This window comes from Acromyrmex echinatior, chromosome 2, assembly GCF_024713525.1.
Source record: "Acromyrmex echinatior isolate Ae372 chromosome 2, ASM2471352v2, whole genome shotgun sequence".
In the NCBI taxonomy this organism is placed as follows: domain Eukaryota; kingdom Metazoa; phylum Arthropoda; class Insecta; order Hymenoptera; family Formicidae; genus Acromyrmex; species Acromyrmex echinatior.
Window position 1 is genome coordinate 25,583,089 of NC_141853.1, and position 24,558 is coordinate 25,607,646.

The 24,558-nt window shown below is 36.3% G+C and overlaps 1 pseudogene; it reads right to left on the reverse strand.

Moving 5' to 3' along the window:
• Nucleotides 1–2,296: 2,296 nt before the first annotated feature.
• LOC147910686 (uncharacterized) lies at nucleotides 2,297–5,392 on the reverse strand (annotated as a pseudogene).
• Nucleotides 5,393–24,558: the final 19,166 nt, after the last annotated feature.

Below are 24,558 nucleotides of genomic sequence, written 5' to 3' on the forward strand. Positions count from 1 at the left end.
AAGGGGGAAAAGGGGGAAGGGGGTTTTTTTTGGGGAAAAAATTAAGGGGGAAAAAGGGGGTTTTTTTTAAAAGGGGGGGGGGGGAATAAAAAAAGGAAGGAAGGGGGGGTAAAAGAAAGAAAAATAAAAATTTTTAAAATTAAAAAAATAAATTAAAAGGAAGGGGGAAAAAAGAGGGGGGGACAAAATTTTAATAAAATTTTAAATTTTGGAAATTTTTTTAAGGAAGTTGACCCATTAAGTTAAAAAAAGGGTTTGGGTTTTGGAAAAGGGGGGAGAGGGGGGGAAAAAAATTTTTTCCCCAAATTTTTTTAAAAAAATAGGGGGGGTTAAAAAAATTTTTTTTAAAAGACAAGGGAAAAAAAAATTTTTTTTGGGGGGGAAAAGGGGGAAAAAATTAAAAAAAAAAAAAATTTTTGATTAAAACCTTTCTTTTTTGGGGAAAAAAATTTGGGAAAATTTTTTTTTATATTGGCAAAAAATTTTAAAAAATCAGTTTTTACGAATTTTTTTAAACTTTTTAAAATTTTAATTTTTGAAAAAACACAAATAAAAAGGGGGGAACGGGGCCCCCGGCCAATTTTTTTAAAAGGGGGGCTTTCTTCCAAAAGGGGAAAATTTTTTTAAATTTTTTTTTAAAAAAAGTTAACAAATTAAATTAAAAATATTTTAAATTTTTTTTTTTAAAAAAATTTTTTTAAAATGGGAAAAGTTTTTTTAAAAGGGGGAAACTATTTTGTAAAGGAAATGAATTCTTAAATTTTACCCTAATTAATTTCCTTTTGGGGAAAATTTTTTTTAAAAATTTCAAATTTTTTTCTTAAAATGGGGTTTTAGAAAATTTTCTTTAAGAAAACCGAGGGGGTTTTTAAAAAATTTTTTTTAACCAAATTTTTTAAAAATTTTTTCCGGGCCAATTTTTAAAAATGATAAAAGGAGTACTAAAAGGGGAAAAATTCGGGGAAAAAAAAAAAAGTTTATTGAAAAAAAACATTTTTTCTTTTTTTTTAGTTGGGGGGGGATTTAGTAAAAAAAAAAAAAAGGGGGAATTTTTATCAAAATTTTTTTTTAATTTTACTTTTAAAATATTACAAAAGGCAAAGGGGGGTACTTTCTTTTGTCCTTCGGGGCCCATTTAAATTTATCATTTTTTTTCAAAAAAAACCCCCCTTAAGCACCCCTTTTTCCATAAACTAAGTAAAAATAAATTTTAAATTTTAAATTGAAAAATTTTCAAAAAAAATTTGTTTAAAAAAATCTCAAAAAGGGGTCCGAATTCATAAAACCACGAAAAAGTCCCCCCCTTTTTTTAAAATTTTTCCCAAAATCTAACGGGGCCCAAAAAAAGTTAAATTGGGGGGAAAAACCCCCTTTAAATTCATAGGGGGTTTTTTTGTACCTCAAAATTTTTAAAAAAAAAGGGAAAAAATTAAAGGGGGAAAAAAAATTTTAAAAAAAGTTTCAAAGACTGAAAGGGGAAACGTTTTTAAAAAATATAAGAAAATAAGTTTTTAAAAAAGGTTTTTTTTCCTTAAAACCCCTTTTTCTAAAAAATAACAAAACACAAAAATTTTTAACAAACAAAAACGAATTTTTTTTTTTTTTTGTAACCAAAACCCCCCCCTTTCCCCCTCCTCCTCGCAAAGGGCCTCGCCCATTTTTCCAAACCCCTTTCCCAAAAATTTTTAAAATTTTAAAAAAAAAAAATTTTTTGGGGGGCCCCCCCCCAAAAACGAGAGGGTTTTTTTTAAAAAAAACCCCAACCTTTTTTCCGGGGGAAAATTGGGGGCCAAAAAGGGAAAAATTAAAAATTTAAAAAAAAACCAACCCCCATTTTTTTAAAAAAAAGGGGGTTTTCCCCCTCCTAATAAAAAGGGGTTTTAAAAATTTTTTTTTAAAAATTTTTTGAAAAAAAGTTTTTTTTTGATTCTTCACCGGGGGTTTTATAGGGGCAACCCAAAAAAATTATTTTTTTTTTTTATTGGAAAAAAAATACCCCTTTTTTTTAAAAAAATTTTATAAAAAAATTGCAAAAAAAAAAAAAGTTTTAAATTTAAAAATCCTGATAGTGCCCCCCCTCTTGAAGAAGCAAAATCCCGCTGTGCGACTGCTCAAAGATGAAGAAATTAAGTTTTCCGCAGACAGATTTTTAATGAACAAATGGCTTTTTGCAAAAATTAATGAACATTCAGGCTTATTCAAGGTTAAATTTCATCATTACGAGGGTTACATTTTTGAGAATTTCAAAGCTTTGCGTTTAAATCTCAATGAACACAGAGCGAGTGAAGAAAAGACCTTTTTCGATGTTATTTTTTTTTACTGAACTAATAGATCGATTTTAATATTCCATATCTTATTTTGTAGATATGTCGAATACCTATATTTTTTATACCGAATTTTTTTCCATACTATCATTATCTTTCGTTTTATAAGCGAAAAACGTACTTTTTGCAACTATTCGATTTTTTTTCGCATACTTTCTTCACAAGTCTCGAGTCTCGAATACATACGAGAGAAAGTCAATAAGTTCTTAAAAAATCTGTCAGAGGACACTCGCAGTGTCATGTCACATTACTTTTTGATAAGTAGCATCTTTTAGCTTTTTACTATCAAATTTTGAGCGGAATTCATCGTGTGGTTTCATTTCTGTAGACGATTAAAACGAACAACCTTTGTATTTTTTGCAAAATGGAAAAAACGAGTTTCGTGCAGTGATGAAACATCTACATATGAAAAGTTTAACGCCGAAAGAAATTAAAACCGAGTTGGATAATGTTCATAGCACATCTGCACCAGCGTTTGAGACTGTATACAATTAGGTGAATTTAAACGTGGTCGTACTACATATGATGCACCTCGTTCGGGATGTCTAATTGAGGCTGCTACTCCAGAAATCATCGATAAAATCCACGATATTGTTTTGATTGATCGATGAATGAAAGTGCGCGAACTTGTTGAGGCCACAGGCATAAATCATGGCACAGTGATTCCAATTTTGCAATTGGATATGAAAAAGCTATCACCAAGATGGGTGCCGCGTTTGCTCACTGTGGACCATAAGTGTGACGATTTCAAAACAATGTTTGGAGATGTTTCAACGTAATCCAGATGAATTTCTGCATCGATTCATTACTGTGGATTGATTACTTCATACCCGAGACGAAGGAACAGTCAAAACAATAGAATTAGACAATAGAAATAGACTTCACCGAGTGAACCAACTCCGAAGAAAGCGAAAACCGTGAAGTCGGTCGGAAAGGTGATGGTCACAGTTTTTTGGGTTGCACGCGGTATAATTCATATCGATTACCTTCCGTCGAAGCAGATCAATGGCGATTACTATGCAGCCTTATTGGACCGTTTCAACAACATTTTAAAGAAAAAACGTCCCCATTTGGCGAAGAAGAAAGTACTCTTCCACCAAGACAATGCACGTGAAGGGTTCACACGTGCCTGGCATCAATGGCCAAATTCGACGAATTTTACTACGAATTGCTTCCCCATTCAGCATATTCGCCAGATTTAGCCCTCTGCGTCTATTTTCTGTTTCCAAACCTGAAGAAATGGTTCGGAGGAAAGAGATTCACCACCAGAGAGCAGCTCATCGCCGAAACAGAGGCTTATTTTGAAGAGTTGGACAAATCATATTATTCAGACGGCTTGAAAAAGTTGGAGAATCGTTCGATCAAGTGTATTGAGCTGAAAGGAGACTGTATTGAGAAATAAAAATCGATAAAAAAAAATGTGTTTTACTATGTTTTTTTAAAAATTTATTGACTTGCCCTCATATATATGTATAATATTATTGAGAGAGGAAAAAAAAATTGTAAATCGTGCCGGATTTTCCCTTTAATTGCTCAGTCTTTCAATTCAAGAGTATAAATGAATTCTTTTTTTGGGGGAAGGAGAGGATAAATATTGTAGGTTCTAATTTAGTCTCAGTGTTTCGTTATGCTCTTGTAATTCAAGATCTGAAACACTAGGATTTACATCTCTAGTTTTATTCCTTCCTAAATGTAATAAAAGTTAAGTAAGTGAATCCCATACGACTCCCAGTAGGTACACTGACCAACCGTATACACAGTGTGTAGAGCGTATCCATGTACGAATGTGTCTAACAGCAGTTTGATAATTCTAGCAATTAGTATATGCCGATTAATACAGCGCTGATATTGCCAAAATTAAAAATTTATTCCAGAATTTTTCCCAAGCGGAGATAGCAATTCTTTCTATCGATGCTTCGTCTTTGAGATTAGAGAGTGATCCTCCATTTATTATAGTTGAGCGCTCTAATATGCTTCTTGCCATAGTATTGAGGATTGCAGGTCGCTCCGTGGGGAACATTATGTAAACCTTGAGTTCTTTCAGATCGCTTTGTGAACATACTCCACTGGTCGCTAGTGCTCCTTGGGTTGATGTATTTCCATGATGGTTTAGTTGAAGGCTTCATAATGTTGAAGGCTTCAATAATAAGGTAGGTGGTAATGTCTCCACCGGTTTAGGCATAATTTTATACCATGAGTTTTTCTCTCAAAAGGTACATGGTAGGTGCAAAAGAATTACAGGTAATCTGAGTTCCGTGACGTGTTAATACATGCGTTTGCGGGGTCAGAAAATATGTTTCGTTTCCTCGTATTACTGAAAGCTGCTCATAACATTCTGTGATTCGAGCTAATTTTATTTCGACTGGTATATATTTTTCCCATGTGAATTACTTCTCCTGCTAAAAAGTGCTATATATCCAGGTCTCTTCATAAAACGATACGTGAAAATGTCGGCGATCTAGCGATTATGGCTAACGCATTCTGCCTTCATACGATATTCAAATTGTTGCAATAATATATTTCTATATAGTTGATTAATTTGAGTGCGAATGTGTTTTTCTACGTATACAAATTTTGAATTTACGTATGTGAAGATATCGATGTTTACTGCTATAAAGTCAGAGCTTTTAAAAACTTCGGCACCAAATGTCGTTTCAAAAATTATTAATTTTGGATGTTCGGTTCTGGTAAGTATATGTCCACAGATGGTATATGTTCCAGTGTTGGTTAAAGAGAGAATCATATTTGTCGTGATTATTGAGTAAACTGTTTGAGATCGCTCATTGATAGCATCAAGTATTTTATTAGCGTGTTCATTGTATAGTACATAATTGGAAGCTCTTCAATGATCGACAGATACGGGATCCCAAAAGATATCCTTTCCCTCTATGTCAGCAATGAGTGGAACTTAGTTCGTACGTCACTCCTGACCTGAGGTGTACACGGTTTGTGTTTATCCAAACGTTGGCGATGTAATCTTGTAAGGTAATTTTGAGATTGCCTAATACAATGACATTTTTACAATTTCCATAAGGATTTTCCATAAGGAATAAGCACTGCTGGTACATGCCCGACCAAAACTATTGGACGTGATGCAGTCTGATTAGGTAACAGACTTGTTATGTGTAGTTTCAGTTATTTCGAAGCTTCCGAAGGTATGCATGCGTCGATATGCATCTCGAGATACATCAGCTATGTATGAGAATTGTCCGTACATCATATACGTCCATCATATGTGAAAACATCCCGCATCTTTTTACTGTACAATCTATTTCGTATTTTTTACATTGTATTACTTTCATAGATTTAAAATCGTTCATTGAAGTACTTGTATATAGACTTTGCTAGAGTTTACATTCTGTAGGGGAATATCACACTCTTCGACGTTTATTAGTGATAATGTATAATAGTTAAATTTACTGCTGCGAAGCCACAGTCGTATCCTATTATTCCGTAAGTTCCTTGAGTTCACATTATTAACATAAATATGACGGTTATTTCTTTGATGCAGCAATCCATCATCTGAAATGTCGATTTGATTTGTTTAATTATTATGAACTGGTCTAATGTGAGAAATTCGCAAGCGGTTGGGGTGAACAATGCGACTATTTTTCTTTATCTTAATTTTAACATTATTTTTGTTAAAAATTTCCAAGACTTTATGAGGTCCGGTATATTGATCTCCAAATTTTTCGGGTTTTGGTTCCTTTAATAAAAATACATAATCTCCAGGCTTGAATTTCTGGATTAATTTTCTTATCGTACTGTTTTTTCGATTTAATTTTAGTTTCTATGATGTTTTCACGAGCATTTGTTTGGATTGCATGGAGTTGTGTAACTAAATTTATTAGATAATTATTGTAATTAGCTAATTTGTCTTCAGGATTTAAGAGCTCATTTGACGGTACTCTTGCTATTTTACCGAACAATAATTAGTATGTAAATAGTATGTTTCGTGGCTTCATGGACGCTAGTGTTGTAATTAAATATGGCTAAGCCGATTTGTCCCATTGTTTCTGCTCGTTTGCGTATTGTTTCAAGTATTCTCCTAATGCGTGGTGTGATCGTTCTAGAGATCCATTTGACTGAGGGTGAAATGCAGTTTTACGGAATTTACGGATTCTGAATATTTTTGCTATTTTCTTCATTAATTCACTGATAAAATTTCTCCCTGAGAAATATAGGTTAATATAGCTTTAAATGGCCTAATACGCAAATAAATTTGTCGACAAAGGCATCTGCTATTGTTTCTGATGTCTGATATGATAAAAGTATTCCCATGCAAAATTTAGTTAACTGGTCTTGTAGAGTTAAAATATATTCATTACTTCTTCCAGTTTAGGTTTTAGATAAAGATCCTACGATATCCATGGCTTTATCAAAAGATGATCCTGGTGTATCGATGATTATCATAGGTTATTTGGTTTTATTCGAATTAGTTTTTTTAACTGATATTGTAAACATTATTATATGTATCGTTGAATATCGGATTTTAGATTTTCCCAATGGTATTTATATTTTATTCTGTTATATGTCTTTGTGACACCTCGATGTCCTCCTATAGGTAAACAATGCATTTCTCCGATTATCGTAGGTCGAAGATTTTTAGGGGGGTATTTAACTAGTCCATTGCATATAATTAATTTGATTTATATTAAATAACATTACAATCCGAAGCGCCACTACGGTCTAAGTATTAAGATGTTGAACTAATATATATATTATTCAAACGAATGAATTAATTTCAGAAATAATAATTACGTGTCGATATGGTTGTTGACATTAACGCAATTAATCTGAAATATAATAATCTCCCCAAAATTCCCCAAATTAATCTTAAAAAACTGTAATAAACTTATTGCGAAAAAATATTGCCTCGGCCGGGAGTCGAATCCGGATCTCTTGCATTCCGTGCGAGCGTCCTGAGCCTTTAGATTACCGAGACCTTAGCAATAATTTTTCGCAATAACCGATATGTATCGAGAGTAACGCATTATTTCTGAAATTAATTCATTCGTTTGAATAATATATATATTAGTTCAACATCTTAATACTTAGACTGTAGTGGCGCTTTGGATTGTAATGTTAATTAATTTGATTGTTGAATCCATAAAAACTAATTGCAATGCGGTTTTGATATTGCTCCATGGCACATTGTTAACATAATCGGTTTTAGCAATGCTAACAGTCTCTAAATTTAAGTTTTCAGTGATAATCCGTAAATTTTTTATTACGGCGGAAATGTGGGTGAAGGTCAGTCATCGTCGGTTCCTCACGTTGCCTTTCGCTAAAAGACAAGGCTAAATGGTAGTGGTTTTTTGTATTTTACGACTTTGGCTTTACCTAGAGCGAGATCTCCTAAGCGAAGGATCTCGTTTCTTTCGAATAGTTTTTGTGAACTTAAGTCCAACGGTCTTCCATTGGTGTTGATAAAATATGCAACGTTATCCTTTCGCAAAAATAATTTCGTTGTTCGCGAGAATCGAGAATATTGTTTTTGATTATCCTTAACAATAATAGGCCCTGTTTTTTCTTTTAATTTCTGAATTTTATGTTTTTCAAATTCTTTTTTTTTCTTGATTTTCTTTTTCATAGTCGCTTTCTGCATCGCCTTCTCTGTCCAATGAGTTATTTTTGTCTTCTATTCTTTTCGTTTCATTCTCTTGTTATGAGAAATCTCTGGGTAGCTTATCCTGCTGAGCATCCCTATCTTTTGCTGTTTGGCTTCTGCATTCTATTATTTCGGGGAGTATTGCGCGTTGTAGCCTTTTCCATAGCTCATAGCTCTTGTGACTCTTCTGTTTGTGTAAAAGATGTTGAATTCGTATTCTCTTCAGATGGATGATCATCAGGTAATAAGTCTTCAAGTAGTTCGTCATCTGTCAAATATAATTTAAAATCCTCTTCATCCTCCTCATCTGATTCCTCTAGCATTTTAGAAATCGTTTCTGCATCTTTTGGATCATTAAGATTCAAAGGCTTGTGATGATTAATTATATTGCAATTCGCCTCTTCAAGGTTTACCGGATTTCGTGATAATACATCGGCATTTACATTAGTCTTATCTACCTTGTATACTATATCATAATCGTATTCAGCTAATTTTAATCTCCATCGTAATATTCGCATGTTTGCATCCTGTGCATTTCTAAACCAGAGAAGAGGTTTATGATCCGTAACTAAAGTAAATTTACGTCCATATAGATAAGGTCTAAAATGCTTGACACAATACACTATGGCTAAAAAAGCTTCTTCCTCATAAGTATCGTATTTTATTTCGTTTTCGATTAGAGTTCGTGAAGTATATGCTATCGATCATTATTTATCTCTCCTTGTGATAGGATGTCTCCAATTGTTATTCCGGAAACATCAGTAGTTAATATAAAAGGTTTGGAAAAGTCGGGATATTGTAAGTCAGATTCTTCGCACAATTTCTCTTTTAATTCTTGGAAGGAGTCTTCTTAATCTATTGTTAGGAATCTTCGTAATCTATTGTTCCATTCAAATTTAGTGTCATTTTCTAACAAATTGATGAAGGGTTTAGTTAATTTTGAAAAGCTTGGTATAAATGTTCGATAATATCCGGCTAATCTAAGAAATTATTTGATATTTTTGACGTTTTAGACCTTGGAAATTGCCTTACAGCCTCTAATTTCTTCGAATCGGGTTTAACTCCATCCTTACTAATTGCATGCCCCAAATAAATGACTTCGGTTTTCAAGAATATGCATTTGTCGCGCTGTAATTTTAAATCAGCTTTGCGTAACCGTTCTATCAACAAATTACACTTCCTTTCATGTTCTTCTAATGAGGCAGCGTAGATGACAATATTATCCATATACACAAATAGTCCTTGCAATCCTGATAATACTAAATCCTTTGAAAGGTAGCGGGTGCGTTCTTTAATCCGAAAGGCATTCAGTCAAATTCATAATGACCGAAAGAAGTTGTAAATGCAATTTTATGACTGTCAGCAGGATCCATTTTGATGAAATCCGGATACTAAGTCGTATACTGAGAAATATTGTGCTCCGCCTAATTAATTCAAAATGTCAATAATGTTAGATAACGGGTATGCGCCTCCGATAGTTTTTTTGTTTAACGTTCAGAAATCTAATACCATTCTCCATTATTTGTTTCTTTTTGTATCTTCTTTTTTAAGAACTATTCATATAGGTGTATTACATATACGGTGACTGAGAAGGTTTTACGCTGTCTCCTTCTAACAATTCTTCTACTTGTCTATTTATTTCTTCTTTATGAATTTGCGGGAATCTATATTGTCGTATATTTATAGGTCATCCGTGTTTGTAGATATTTGGTGTTGTAATATAATCGTTGCTGACAACTTCTCTCCAGAGATGTGAAATCTGTCCTGGCTATCAGTTATAAGTTTCATCACACTTGTTTTTTTCTGGAAACTCAAATGCTCTAAATGCAACAGTTCTGTAATTTCTGTGAGTCTATCCTTTCCGATTTTTTTCGATTCAACTAAGCATTCGCGTGGAATATTTTTCGTAGGTTCGTTTTAATATTCCTGTTCAGTTCTTTCCTTGTGTTTTGACTTGTGTTTGCGCATGAATTTGTCTATCATTTCTTGAGATTGATTTTGTGTAGACGCTAGGATTTTTGAAGATGGTTTATTTCCCTTCGAATTACAAACCTTTATATAAGGATTATATGATTGCATTCTTTCTAGAAATTCATCGATAGTAACATGAGAGGAATCATTTTGATAATTATCATTTTTTGCGGGCATTCCAACTCTTGGTAAATTTTTTTTTTAGAGTGGAGCTCTTTTCTTTTGGCTCCCTTTGATAGAATTGAGTCGCATTGCATAGCGAGGTTATTTACTTCCTTGCAATCAACAGGAGTAGAATTTAATAGGGAAGTTTCCTCTGCAATTCCAGAATTATTTAATTCTTTAGGAAGAGTTTGGTAATTTCCTTCTCCAAGGAATTTATTTAGAATTTCAAGAAAGGTTTGGCTTTTCTCTGCAAAATTTTCTGAATTATTTAAATTTTTAGGAGAAATTTGGTAACTTCCCTCTCCAAAGTTTTCTGTATTATTTAAATTTTCTGGAGAGGTTTGGTAACTTTCCGCTCCAAAATTTTCTGGATTATTTAAATTTTCAGGAGAGGTTTGGTAATTTTCCTCTCCAAAATTTTCTGGATTATTTAAATTTTCAGGAGAGGTTTAGTAACTTCCCTCTCCAAAATTTTCTAGATTATTTAAATTTTCAAGAGAGATTTGGTAACTTCCCTCTCCAAAATTTTCTGGATTATTTAAATTTTCAGGAGAGGTTTGGTAACTTTCCTCTCCAAAATTTTCTGGATTATTTAAATTTTCAGAAGGGATTTGGTAACTTTCCGTTCCAAAATTTTCTGGATTATTTAAATTTTCAGAAGAGGTTTAGTAACTTCCCTCTCCAAAATTTTCTAGATTATTTAAATTTTCAAGAGAGATTTGGTAACTTCCCTCTCCAAAATTTTCTGGATTATTTAAATTTTCAGGAGAGGTTTGGTAACTTTCCTCTCCAAAATTTTCTGGATTATTTAAATTTTCAGAAGAGATTTGGTAACTTTCCGTTCCAAAATTTTCTGGATTATTTAAATTTTCAGAAGAGGTTTGGTAACTTTCCTCTCTCAAATTTTCTGGATTATTTAAATTTTCAGGAGAGGTTTGGTGACTTTTCTCTCCGAAGATTTTGAATTCTACGATTTCGGGTTCGAAGGAGATATAGAAATTTTTCCCTCGATGAATATTATTATTAGAACTTTTCTTGATTCTTTAATTCATTCTCGTAAATACCTCAAATTTTTGATTTATTTTTCTGTTGCTCTTGTCTCCTGTCATATTGACTATGTCTCCGTTCGTAATTCCGTCATTATTTGAATTGGCATCGTTAGTAAAGTCTTCGAAATAAATTTGGATATTCCTTAGGTGGGTAAGACAACTTTGTGCATTTGCAATTTCGTTTTGATTATCACGCATTTCAATGCTATCGTTGTCAAATAATTTATTCAAGGATTTGAGGCGCAAGAATGATACTTGTATCTCAACTTCTTGATCTAACGTGCTTATGACGTTCAAATATGCTTTTCCAGAAACATTTTCTACTTGCATCTCCTAGATAAATTCCATGTGCAATTTTTAATTTCGGTACATATCCTATTTTTATCTCCGGGTTTCCTATTTTCACATAAAATAAAAATTTTAATCGTAGTGGTGCGATGATTTTCTGAAAAGAAAATATATTAACTCCTGATACATATCTAAATATCCCGCGTAATCAATTTTCGAGGAAGTCTATTTGAAGAAATCATTACTTAATATTCCGGATTATGAAATTGGAAAATCACTTGATACGATATGAAAGGTAACCCTTTCTCCAAAGAGGAGTAAAATTATTTCTCCAAGCGTACTAAATGAGATATTTGTTTATCCCATTTAATTTTAGAATATTGTTATAATTGACTTGTCAATTACTGTCAAATATTGTTCTTAGATACAAAGTTTTCTTTGATTATGTTTGCCGGTATCTAAATGCTACATGGTGTTGACTCGCAAAAGTTTATCTTAACGGTAGGCACGCGACTATTTTGTCGAGGGTCACAGTTATGGAACGTATTTCTAACGCGTTTTTGCCTACTGGCTCTTTTTCAATGTCGACGGGTGTGAGACTTGCTCAGATCCCTGTGCCATACCCGACTTTGAGGGATCGTCGGAGTTCCCTGTTCATTTTATCTTTCTTCGGTTATTGCTTGCGATTCGTAATTCACAAGTTTCGAGGAGATGCTCTTGCCCCTTACAGTACTGACAGAGTCTGAAAATGCAACCTATCTTTTGTAACCTATCTTAGATCGACAATCTTTAGCATTATGCCCAAAATTATTACAGATTTGACAGACAATTTTTATTTTATTAACTGCGTTATGTTATCCATTCTGTTTTTTTCCAACAATTATTAACTGAATAACCTGGCTTATCACACCACTGACAGATTACAAAAGATTTATTCTGATTATGAGTTATTATTAATTCGACAACTTTAAGCGTTATGTCCTGATCTAGAACATATTTGACAAATAATATTATTTCCCTGTAAAATGTTAACGGATTGTCGTGCTTGAGGGTCGCGAAGTCGACATTTGTCAGCGCTGCGTCCGCGTTTCTTGCAGATTTGATATATTAAAATCTCTGTTCCAAAATTAGTTAATTTTCTACAGTTTGAAGCTAAATGTCCTTCTTTATAACAAATCTGACAGGTTTTTCGTAATTTATTCGTATTCAGCGCTTTACTCGATGTACTTTCTTGATTCTGTTGCAAATCTTGTCCTTGATTTTTATGACTTGCGATCCAGCTTCATCCGGTATGGATTTTGCTTCCTCGCATCTTTCGATAAAGTAGTTCAAAGGAATGTTTTGGTCATCGAAAAAGGGTACAGCTTCGACAGCGTATTTTAAGGTAGCAAATAAATTTTGGTGCGTCATGGTTTTGTCAGGTCCCCTCGATTTAAGGATAACCACAACTGTTTTACATTTACTTTCAGACGTGACACCACCAAATTCGCACGCGGGTTGAGTGATTATATCTCCTGAATCGGAACCCTCAAACACAAGAGTTTTAGAATTATCTGAAATCTCTGATTCATTCAAAGAGAATCCCGCCATTTCAGATTTATATTCGGAAGATTTGAGGGGAGTAGAGGTGCAATGTGTTTTGCGTACTTGATTTTAACTTATTCAGATTTTCTATAGCAGTTTTATAAAAGCTTTTTACTTCAGATTTATCGCCAGAATTTCTCGTATTCATTCCCGTCTCCTAAGATCGCAATTATATTCTGGACGAGCCCCCAAAAATTCAATTGGTCTGTTACGTCCAAACCCTTAGAAATTTAGTCAAAGAGATAATGAGGAAGAATGAAGAGGGTATGAAAGGATGGCTCAATCTCACAGGTATACGCGCAGAGGCGGATACCTGTGTGAGTCGCACCTTTTCGATCCCGGAATATGGGTTAACATCCCGAAAGGATGAACGCTAAGACATTTGTTCCGATAGACAATGTCTGTCCTACTTTTTGGATCAAGGAATTTAATTCTTTTGATCCGGGACTTGTGCGATCTCAGGCGTTTAAAGGGAAAACAATGCGAGAGATGATTCAAATAAATGGCAGCTAGAAAAATATAAATGACTTACATTTATTAAAAAAAAAAAAGAAAATTAGGTTTATAGGATATTTATACATATTTTTACATAAAATGAGGAAAAAACTTATCATTGTACGTGTAATTACTTGATTTGTTTAATGTGGTTGAGTAAGAATTTAGTTATGGAGGTGAGTGTGAGTGTGTGTGTGAATGTGAGTGTGCATGCGTGCGTGCGTGCGTGCGTGCACTCACACTCACCTCCATAACTAAATTCTTACTCAACCACATTAAACAAATCAAGTAATTACACGTACAATGATAAGTTTTTTCCTTATTTTATGTAAAAATATGTATAAATGCGTGTATGAGAAGAAGAAATAAAGGTTATTGGATATTGGAGCCGAGGAAAGTGATGCAGGAGCATATCGGGATGAGGTGTTTGTATAGAATGGTATAAGGGGTGGGATTTCTAGGGTAGACTGTAACTATTCTGTCCCTTTCATTAGAGGGGGAAGAATATAGAGCCGATCCCAGTCGATCGGCACGGGATTCGACTGACATAAGGAGGAGTTGGGAGCTGGTTTAAGAGAGGAGGGAGAGGAAATTCTTTTTCGAGAGGAGGAGGGAGAGGGAATCGTTCCTTGAGAGGAGGAGGAGGAGGGAATCATTTCTCGAGAGGGGGAGGAGGATTTCTTGGATGGCGCGATCAATGACAGGGGGAGAGGTGAGCTCTAATAGTTATGTCTGATCCGAGACTGGTGAATATGAGATCTCAAGGTAGCTGTCGTCGGTCAGTTGTGGTGGCACGGTTGTGACTTGACTATGCTACGCCTACTCCTGACGTAAGGGGTTCGTCCCTGTTTTTTAATTGACATACTAGCGCGCATTGTAATCGAAGAATAAAATATACATATATGTTTCACGTTAGAAGCGCGTATAAATGTGTATATATTGGGTTCGTAGCGGTTTTTTAGTAAAATTCAAGTGTTTTTCTTAGCGTATTAAAATCAATTTATTTAAACCAAATATGCTCCAAATATTTTCAATAATATTTTGCCATTTTTAGGACAGAGCTATAATCCCATCGCGATAGAACTTCTGTGGTTTCTGGTCGAAAAACTGTTTCAAGTAATTTTCACAGGTCTCTTTTGAAGCCAGCTTTACATCATTAAGAGAGTTCTGCAGAGACCTAAACAAATGATAGTCTGAGGGTGCTATGTCAGGACTATACGGTGGATGCATTAAAACTTCCCAGCCAAGCTCTCGCAATTTTTACCGAGTTATCAAAGATGTGTGTGGTCGAGCGTTGTCGTGATGGAAGACGACACCCCTCTTATTGATCAATTCTGGCCGCTTCCTCTCAATTGCTTGTTGTAATCTCTCCAGTTGTTCACAGTAGAGTTCGGAATTAATTGTTTGATCGGACGATAACAGCTCATAATGAACAATTCCCTTCCAATCCCACCACACACACAACATCACCTTCTTCATCGTCAGGTTTTGCGATTGCTTGTGCCTTCTCTCTTCCTTTATCCACGATCTTTTGCGAGTTCGATTTGTGTAAATGATTTAAAACTGTTTTGTGGTCGATGCCTAGTTCCCTGGTTATCTCCACAGTGCTTACATACTTACTACGCTCGGCTTTTTCCATGATTTCATTGGTTGACCGGAACGAGGTTCATCTTTTATATCGAAATTTCGAGAAAACGAGCGAATCATTTCCGTGCTGCTGATTTTGATAGAGTATCTTTCCCTAGAAGGGCAGTTGCAGTGGCGAATGACTGGGTGATCCCAATAATGATTGCTACCCACAATTTATCTTTTTTTTCTTTGCATTTGCGTAAAAAACTGCCGCGAACTGGCGTGAACTAACGCGTGAACTTTCCATTGACGTGTAACTGATTGTGAACTGAGATAGCCCGATTTCTGTACTAACCGACGTGAACTGAGCTAATCTGATTTCTATGCTGACGCTTCGCACTTCCGCGGGATTTCTATTTATATCCCCAAAAAAGGGCGTAGTGCCCTTTGTCTAGGATGCAATAGTTAGTTGCAATGCGCGAGATTTATGATTTTTAAAGCGTCCTATCGTTGTTAATCTAAAGTGCATTATTAGGGGAGAAGAAAAGAAATGATTAACATTTTTTTTTTAAGAGGCAAGATTGCTCCAGACGGATGAATTCTGTTATCCTCGCGGAAAATATGGCTAGGTAAACAGACGGTTATATTACCGTACATAACTAGTTTTGCGTGCAGGACAACCATTGTCAGTCACAAGTCCGATCTTAGATAACGCTACTGTGGGAAGTTATCCCATGCGTTTTATAATTTTTTAAACGCGACGTGGCGCCTATTTTCTTAAGATGAAATTGTTGGTCAGTCTGGGACGACAAACCTTGGATTTTTACTATTGCGTAACTTCAGTGCATTTATAGTGTCTTTTGCAATCTTGTCACTTTTTAGGCCTGCATTAAGGTCATTATTCCTTCCGGATTGATTGGCGTTTACGAGTTTTCATGGACCTTGTCCGATCCCTTTTTCCAGTTCTGTCAGACCATTATTAGAGGACTCCACTCGAGTCTCACAGACGCCAACCATCACGACGTGGGGTTGACTTCGTCGCACATTTTCTCGTAGGCGATGACGGGTGGCGTTAAACGAAACGTGACCGAAATGCGTCTTCCCGCGACCGCTTTCAAGGGCGCCACATAATCACAAGACAATAGTTGGGCACCAGGCACGATCGACCGTGCCACTCTTTCCAGAAATTACGCGATTTTCTTCATGCCATCTTTAATGAGCTGCGAATGTCGGGCTCTCAACCGGTAGCTCAGCCTCGGAAATGGTAGAGGGGGCGGTTCGCGGTTGAGAATAGCAGATCGTTTGGAAGAGCGAATAGGGGCGAGAATAAAGTACACATGAATTAACAATAACAAAAGTAACAAATATATTAAATTCTTAACAAATATATTAAAGTCTTCAACTTTCATTCACTTTTGGCGATACAATCGAGATGATAAACTCTACTTGAACGCAATAAGTGGTTTACATAAGCCCCGAGGTTTTACGCTAGGCGTATCAATTTCGTTACATTCTCGCGACACGAGCTCACGCCACACGGAAATACTCTCGCGAATACTTCATCGCCTCGCAAATGCTAAGGAATTCGGCAACTTGTAGCGTGGACATGGCGTGATCTCGTGCGCGCTCGCGGAACCTCGCGCCGCTCAGCTGAGATGCAGAGAAGGCTCGAATACGTGCAAACTCAACACTACGCAGTCTCGATACGACAGAATACGTACTCTTCAATCAATTGCTATTATAAATTGACTTTACTGGCTATGACACAGAGGACCGAATAAACATGCAAATCTTACGTTACAAACGCTCGAGACGACACGATACGCGACAATACTACGGCACGGAACTTCGACGCAACATATGATCCATGATAAAAAGAAACTGACAACGAGTGACGAGACTGTGGCCTTGGCGGACGCCTTAGAGTTATCCCGACGACAAGGGCCGTTGCGGGAGGCGACACGCGTACGCGAATCCTGCGAAATTCTGGTGCAACTCGGTAATGCCACGTGCACTCACTATTACACGCCCGATAGAAATCCGATAAGTTGCCTCCCGGACGCGGAAACCGGCGACTTTACAGAAGTGACGCTTGTCTCACCGTGACTCCCTTGCAGGTGCTCGTCCTAATCAACCTTGGAAGGCTCGTAATTCGCTAACGTCCTGCATCCTCTCGCGTGCTCTCTCCAAGCGGGCCACAGCTCAAGTGCCGGTCGCTAATCCTCCCGGGCGCACGCAGGGCTCGTTATCCCCGCGGGGGGGGGGGGGGCCTTATCGCGCCTGATTGGCGCGTAGCCCCGCGGCTCCGCTAATCGCGGAAACCGCGTCGCATGTCCTGGCGCGCGAAATTTGAAAGATCGCGGTAGTCCTTTTCAGGCCGCCTCGTGGTCTCGAGGCGCCTATCCGGGGCTCTCACCGTTTTTGGGACGTAGAGTGGCCTTCCCCGTCATGCCGTACTGGCTCTCGATCCGCCTTGCGCCTGGAAGAGGATGCGATAAAAAATGCTTTGCGATAATCAAAAGGGCGTAACAATGAAGGAAGGATATCACCTGCGTGCAACCCGGGTGGGTGTGGTTCATTGCTACTAGCTTATTAACAAGATCTCCAAATATCTTATGTGTCCAATAGCATCCATTCATTTATGAACAGATTCTACAATATGCTATCGTGGTTGCAATCGTGCATTCGATCATGGTCAACCTTTATAGCACACCGCATTGATGAGATACAAGAATTAACATCGATTCAGCAGTGGAATCACGTTCCGAGGACAATCCCGCGGACCCATTGACCGGGGCGTCATGCCGGTCAATGCCGTCTATGCCGGTTCCATAGCGCAATTAAAAATCTGATGGTCGAGGCCTTTCTGGCTGGGACGTGAAAAAGTTGGCCTCAAGAGGCTCTTCCTGCAGACATAATCAACGTCCCTGAACCTAAAGCTAAGGCTATCACCACAGTGAGCACTGGTGTGCAAGAACCTGATATATTCTATCGATATTCAAACTTTAACAAGCTCATTCAAGTCTTTGCGTACATGATTCGTTTTACAAAAAGATCCAAGGGTTCAAGGGATCTATCCGACCAACTTCAAGAGATCTCATCTTTGCAGAATAAGGACATTCCACCTATATCTTTCAATGAGCAGCAACAGGCAATTTATCGTCTAATCAAAATAATACAAACGAAGCATTTTTCAAGTGAAGTGAGGTCACTTAGCAACCACAAGGCTGTTCCCACAAACAGTTCTATCTTAAAATTAAATCCATTTCTTGACGATTCTTACGTGTCGGAGGTCGTTTAAGAGAAACCTTCCTCCTTGCTTTATGCCTCCAAGCATCCCATGCTGTTACCTAGAAATCATCCATTTTCCCGCTTAATTGTGGTACATGAGCATAAAAGGCACTTTCATGCCGGACCGCAAGCTATTCTATCCGCGGTGCGTGAACGCTACTGGCTCATTTCAGCGCGTAACGTCATTCGACAAATTCTCAGGAAATGTATCGTTTGTTTCAAGAGTTCACCAAAACTCACTTCCACTATTATGGGAAACTTGTCGGAACCGCGGATTAAAACTTCTTCAAAAATATTTGATCAATGTGGAGTGTCGGCCTTTTCTATTACAAGGAAGGTGCTAGAAAAACTAAGCTGATAAAATGCTATATCGCAATTTTTATTTGTTTAGCCACCAAGGCAATCCATATCGAGTTAGCGTCTAACTTGTCATCAGAAGCATTTCTAAATGTAAAACATATAAAAAGAAGAGGATAAAAAACCACAGTACAAGTTATAGTTTGTGATATTTAATTATTATTACATTAATTAAAACATTAAATGTTTTGGCCACAATCTGGCCATCTTCAGTAATTCAATAATATTCTTAAAACGCAGAGTTACATCTAGTTGACATTAAATTCAACAGTCGGGTGTTGTAATTAAATAAACATGTTCTTTTCTATGTGAAGATGCTTCATACAATAATGTTAAAACGCCAGTTGTCATATCAAAAAAAGTGTAGAACAAGAATTTCCAGATTCTAATTTAAATAAAATTGTATATCATTAATATCTTCTAGTCGAAATATGAAGAAATAGAATCACCTGTTTTACAGCTAAAAAACTAAAAACTAAACGATGAATCTCAAGTACTTCTTTTGCATAATTAGAATTTTGTCGTGACATTATGTGTTGTTATTTGTTATATCATGTATTTTATCATTATTTTTATATCTGAGTCAACAGTTTAGGAAGAATTCTAGAATTATTTATTAAAAGAAAGAGAGATCTTTCTTAAAAAGAGGAAGATAAACATCAGGCAAATCTTTCGTGTCACTTTGCTTATCGATACCTCTTGTTTGTCTTTTTATATGTATCATTTCCGAAATTCTTCATTTCATTAACGATTATTCTGTATCTAAAATTCTTATATTATCCCAATCTAATTCATGCATCTCATTTCTAAATGTCTTCAAGCGGTTCGTAGCAAGAAGAGGTTTCCCTTCAGACATCTTTTCTGACAATGGACTAAACTTCGTCGGCGCCGAATGCGAATTGAGCGAAAAGGGATCTACTGAGTAATACTACTATCTACTGTAATGAGTCAACTCAACAACATATCCAAGATCAGACTCTGAATTTAGGAGTTCAATGGCACTTTATTCCACCTCGGTCTCCCCATCATGGAGGTTTATGGGAGGCTGTCGTGAAGATGACCAAGCGACATTTGACTCGCATTACAAAGAATTCCAATCTGAAACGCGAGGAGCTGGAAACATTACTCATCCAGATTGAAGCAATATTGAACTCACGTCCGCTCACTTCTCTTTCAGAGGACCCCAACGATTTCACCTCTCTAATTCCGAAACACTTTTTAGTAGGTACACCTCTCACAGCTTATCTCGAGCTATCCCTGGACGAAATACCTGTAAATCGTCTCTCCCGATGGCAGTACATACAGCTATTACGACAACACTTTTGGAAACGATGGACACACGAGTACCTTCACCAATGCCAGGAGTGTAATAAGTGACAGATAAACGAACCGTCCATACGTATCAGTCAAAGGTTACCATCAAGAAAGACAACTTCTCCACTGTCATGGATTCTAGGAAGAATTCAGGAGATACATCTAGGCAAGGATGCCATTGTCCGCGTTGTAATAGTGCGTACTGCTAACGGCTGTTACAAACGACCTATTACTTGTTTCTGTCTACCTACTTCCAATTGAAGGCTAAAGTCTGGTTATGACATTTGAAATTTGATGTTTTCTATGCATCTCATAGTGTCTATATTCATTTTTTAGTATTATTGTTTTTATCATTTGAAACATGATGTTATTTTGTTTATCAATCACATTCATTTGTATTTATTGAAAGGTGATCCTTTCAAGGGCAGCGGTATGTTGGCGCTTGTTAATATAAGATTTAGCTCAGCCGATCTAATACCAGCATATCGGTTTACCGACATGACTATCACGATACGCTGATAGGACCCACCGAAGGGGAGGATACCTCTCGTATTCACGTGCGTGACCGGTGCGCAAGCTGTTTTTTTATTCTTCGATATTGTACGACGCGAGTGTAATCTAAGATTAAAATATTTTCGCATAAAGCAAACTGCCTCATTTTATTACACGCTATCGAATTACATCGGGCGTGGCCACGCGTACACAGGTACACAAGGCAAACGACACAGATCGCCGACAAGCCACAAGGCACGAGACACAAGTCTCTGACGAAGAGAAAACAGCGTTCCACTTAATGCAACAAGGACACCAAAGTCCTTTCCCACAATATATCGTTCATGAAGTCCACATATCCTGCTCTCAGTTCCGCCGATTTCTCAAACTTTTTTTCTATTGATAAAAGCCTTTTCTTGGCGATTTTCTGAATCATGTAATAACGCTAACACACTGCTATCTAAGGGCAATTTTACAACAAACCTACCGTCACTAGAATACGCACTTACAAAAAATTCCTTAACGTCTTTCTTCATTTGTCAAACTTTCATGTATTAAATCGTCATCAATCTGCCAGAAACTTTTTATCGCGGTACATAGATCCTGTTGTATACTTAAATTACAAGACGTTCTCAATGCTCTGCTACCATATTCCTCTACAACGCCAGCAACAAATCAATCAAGATCAATCATCACAGATTTTTGTAATGTTGGTTGGTTACCTAACTTACTATTTAACTTAATCTGATCAACGCACATCAGATCTCAAAATTTCTTCGTCCCTATTAACAAATCTATCTCACACGGAACATTAAACTCCGGATCTGCCAATCTTATGTTGCTCGGTATTTTTAACCTGGTTTTATCTATTTCCACCGCTAGTTGATTCTGAGTGACACACGACAATACTACACACTTTAAATCCATACTAAAGGAATCGAATTCATATGAAGACATCTCCAAGTTAATTATCTTTAATGCATGTGAAACTTGCTGATTTATTCCATTTATAGTTATTTGCGATTGACTATCCTTAAGCTCGAGTTTACTTAAAAATTTTTCAGATATAAAATTTGACTGAGAACCATTGTCTAATATTGCTCTTCCTAAAATGTAGGTTCCATTCTTTCACCTTTACTACTACAGTGGAAAGCAAAATCAACTTGGATACTAAGGTACTTTCCAGGCTCGTGTGATAACAGGCCGCACTATCTGGTTTTTCGTTATGCTGCGATAAGTCTGAACTGCTTGGGATCTGAACTCAGCGGCTTGTCTTTGTCTTTATCTTTTTCGCTCTCAAAATGCAATAGAGAACTATGCTTCCTACTGCATATTTTACAGTTATCGGCAATACAATTCTTTACCATATGATTAGATTTTAAACAATTTAAACACAACTCTTTCGACTTTACTTGTTTAACGTGGTCTACTACGAAACCCTGGAAAGCTTTACACAAATACATTTGATGATCGCCTTTGCAATAAGCATATTTAACCACCGAAATGACCACATGAGCGGTCGTAGCTTTATCGTAATCAGCTTTATATAAAGTCGTACTTACTTGACTTTGTTGCTTTTGATTTGCGATCGCTTCTAATGTTTGATATCTTTTAATTAGAAACACTACTACTCCTGAAAACTCGGTATTACCGTGGGTTCCAAAATTGTTTTCCACTCTTTTATTGTTTCTATGTCTAGCTTGCCAATTACTATATAAATCAACAAATCGCCCCATTGTTGCGTGGGTCTCTTTAGCACTTGCAAAGCACGAGTATGTTTTAGTACACCGTCCAATATTTGCCTAATTAGTGGAATTTTCTTTTTTAGCTACAGATAAATCGAATATAGTTTTAATATGAGTTTGAATAATTAATCTTTGATTATCATATCTTTCCTTTAATCTAGCCTAAGCATTCGCGTAATTTATTCCCGAGATCTCTAATAAAGCTATATTTTCTGCTGCCTCACCTTTTAGGGCAGATTTTAAATAATGAAACTTTCGAACGTCATTTAAGGCACTGTTTGAACGGATCAGAGAATTAAATACGTCATAGAAAGTGTACCACTCCTCCATAATCCAGAGAAAGTGGGTAGCTCTATTTTTGGTAATCTAATAAAATTGCTATAACCCTATAACTTTCTACATGATTTGTTTACTTGTATTGGTTCGTTTGCGAATGCTTGTTCCAGGTTATCGATACTTCCAGCCAGCCTAACGCAATTTTTTTTTTGCCTTTTCTGCTATTTATTTTAAATGCAGAAATTTGTTTTCCGAGTCCTCTAGTTCTCTATCTAATTCCGCTTCAGGAAAATCATTATCTGATTATCAAAATACTGATTTCCATTAAAACTGATAACGCTTTTCAAACTTCTTCCGCCTTATCTATCTTCTAACCTTAACCTCATCAATATCTGTGTTACATAAATCAACTTCTTTGAAAAATATTTCGCATCGCGTTAGGCTAGCCTTTAGAATTCTTTTTCTCTGTTTAAACTTAACTAAATTATCTTCATTAGATATGTTTGATGTTATTTATTGAAATACGTTTTTCACGGTTATCTTCCCGTGCTCGTTTCTTCCCTTGATGTAAATTCCAAAAAATACTGACTATCTCGTTTCCAGAAGAATGTATCAACGGCTGTACTCTTGATCTAATATAGCGTCATTATCTTTCTTCGACTAATTGACTGTAGGATATCTAGCCTCTTACTCTCGAAATATGCTCCTCATCATTTATTAAAGTTCCGCGATCTTCATTCGTCGACTCGATGTTAATCTAGTGTTCCAGGATAATTATGTAGCTCAACGTACTGCCCTTTGCTTTAGAACAGCCGCCCATAACTTTGGTTAACAAACGCGTATGCGTTTTCACTTTCGATCCAATTCGAAGGACCATGTTAGGGGGTCAGCTTGCACTTGCTTATATCTCTCAAGAATTCCGATTAAAAGAAACAACTCGAATTCAACTTAGTTGTAGAAACTTTATTTAATGCGTTTGGTTACAGTCTTTTTTTCCCAATGCTTGTTTAAAAAAAAAAACGCACGCATACCAACTATCTCGCTTCGCACGCTACCATGCGTGCGTCCTTTTTCGCGCACTATTAGACCAGCGACAGCTATTTACTCAAAGCGCTAAATTTAAACTGCCGCTTAATAAATATTATTACTTTATTGTAGAATGATAATAATTTTTTATTATTATTTTAACATTATTACAATAATTATATATTAGGGGTACAAATAAGTTCGTGTGGTTTTGAAAGAGATGGCGTAACTACTGTTTCATTCCACCGTTCCGTATTTCTAAGTATGCGTTGGATAGCTGTCATTAGTAGGTATTAAGTTCAATATGTGTCATTTGTTCGAATTGTAAACAACAATATTTTTACTTCGTCAAATATGTCGAACTTTGTACTAAATAAAGTGTTTTTGCGGGGAGTTTTACTGCATTACTTCAATATGAAGAAAAGTGCTGCCGAAAGTCATCGTATTTTAGTGGAAGTTTATGGTGACCATGCTCTATCTGAGCGAACGTGTCAGAAGTGGTTTGCACGATTAAGAGTGGTGACTTTGACTTGGAAGACCAAGAGCGTGCCGGATGTCCAAGAAAGTTTGAAGACGCAGAATTAGAGACATTACTCGATGAAGATCCATGTCAAACGCAAGAAGAGCTTGCATTATCATTGGAAGTGACTCTGATTACATTGTAACCGGTTTTTCACAATAAAGCCCCAAATTTCGAGAAAAAACCGCACGAACTTATTTGTACCCCTAATATTATATAAAATAAAATGGTGGTCATACAAATTTGAGAAAATATAAACTATTAAAAATCATATATTAAACTGGAGAGAACCTATTAAACTAACTAAACTATATGATGTTTTGTTGAATTTTAAATCTTAGTTAATATATAAATACAGGGTCCGGCAAAATGATCTCCCACATTTTGCACCGCCACTGTCCCCGAACCACTGAAGAGAGGGGGAGCTTAGCGTAGTCGGTTGGTAGCTCGCGCCTTGCCATTTCGGATGTGTGGTTTCAAC